Here is a 2,202-nt window from a genome sequence, read left to right as displayed (position 1 = left end):
AGAGAGAGAGAGAGAGAGAGAGAGAGAGAGAGAGAGAGAGAGAGAGAGAGAGAACGTGTGTGAGAGCGAGAAAGAGTTAAAAGAGAAAGGGACAGAATATGGTCCTGTTAAATTTTCAACCGGCTCATCGCTTTCAAGTGATCGATCGCGAAGGCTTTCCATCATCGGGGTCTCTCATTAATGAAAAGATCGACAGTTTAAAAACTCTAAGAATTATCTATCATCGATGGTATAAATGACGTCATATATCCGATTACGAACTTTCATCTTTAATCCATCGGCAATACTAAGCGTACACAAGTTACTTTTTACCTTTATACACAATATATTAATAATTGAATTTTATCAAGCATGAATTTTATCTGCAAAATATATTTACGACACTGAACGTTATAATACATAAATTATAAGTGAAAATTAATAATTTATTTTAAAATTAATAATTTATTATAAATAAGAACAAAAACGTCTTCAATATATAAATAAAGACATTTAATGAAAAAAAAAATTATAATATAAAATCTTTTGAAAAATTTAAATACTATTATATTTAACAAATCATACAAATTTATTGAAATATCTTATGTAAAGTGTGTCTGATATAAAAGATAAAAAAGTTGCCATAATACATATTTTATTATTGTAGTCCTTCTTTAAATTATTTTTTAGTGTTATTTTTTATTATTAAATTTGATGTGCCTTATGAAATATTTACTTGTAAAAAAGAAGCATTTCGATCAACATGAAAAAGATGGACTGAAAGTCACTAGCAACGAACTGTCAGTTTCTTCAGACAGCACAAAGTCGATAGAGTATCCTCGAGCGCGACTTAGCAATTGCTTCCGAGAACGTAATGTATATTTTTTCTTTTTTTTCTCTTATTGGACAGCTCTTTGACTCCATTACTGGTAGACGAGTGACGTAACCAACTTCGAGAGGCAAGTTTCGCTTCTTTTTCGCTGCCTCCAGTTGTTGACTCTACTGCCACGCCGAGCTCGACGTGCTTTTTCGAAAGCTCCATAAACACGGGCTTAACGATCGTACCAAGCAAATTTGAAAAAAATGTTGCAAACCAAAAATATTCCGCTTCAAAATGAACACGTGAGATTATGACGTGTGCTCCATACTGTGCGATAAAGAAGTAAATACATTATCGCAATAAAACTCTGCAAATCCAATAGATAATAAATAAGCATTAGCAAAGCAGTGAGTCTTATTAATTAATTAATTAAAAATTTGTATCAAATATAAAAGCAATTGGTATATTAATTTATTTTTCAAATTATATTATATTTATATGTCAATAAATAAAACATTTTTAATTCCAAAAAGCTACATTTTGAAATTATCATTCAACATCATCAAAATAAATAAATAGAATAGAATACTAATTCCAGAAACGTTCAAAAATGAAGATTTAGTGATATAATAAAGTGATATAATAAATATTATAAAGATTGCGATTGCGAAGATGTATAGAGAATAAATAAACTGATTATACTCAATTGATGATTTATTAATGAATTACATCCATGACGAATCATCGTCGCACGTTGCAAATCTCCAATTATTGTGATAGCAGTTCTGCAAATTCCGCCTCCGTAGAGATTCCTAACGATGTCTGTACTGATTACCCAACACCGATGTCCCCACGCAAATTCGCCACTTCAACTCACGTGGATAGTAGCGAATGCAGTATGCAGTGTAGCACGGATTGCATTGTTGCATCAACTAATTGGATACGAAAGAGTGCAGAGAAGTACGGAACAAGCACGTTAAAAGCTATGGTTATATTTGTATGAAGAAAATAAAATGAAAAGAACAACACTCGAGAAATGATTGATATCTTTCATAGAGTACTTACTTTTGTAATTAACACGAGAAATTCGTAAATTTGAATAAGTCCCTTTTTCTTTCAATTAATAGGAATGAGAGTAACAGCACTTCGTAGTAGTCATTACTCTCTAAAACTTTTAAAGTAAATCGCACTCTGAAGAGTAAAATTTCACTATTAAACATTGAAAACTCTTTTTCAAGATTGGATTAATTTTCACTCTTTAAAGTAAGATTCAAAGAATTTAGAGAGTATATATACAAATCAAAACACACACACACCATTATATATATATATATATATATATATATATATATATATATATATATATATACTACGTAGTACGACGTACGACCGACGACGAACGG

Source organism: Atta cephalotes (genome assembly GCF_000143395.1).
Source record: "Atta cephalotes unplaced genomic scaffold scaffold00016, whole genome shotgun sequence".
NCBI lineage: Eukaryota > Metazoa > Arthropoda > Insecta > Hymenoptera > Formicidae > Atta > Atta cephalotes.
The sequence above is the reverse complement of the archived record's forward strand: the minus strand, read 5'-3'. Positions refer to the sequence as shown.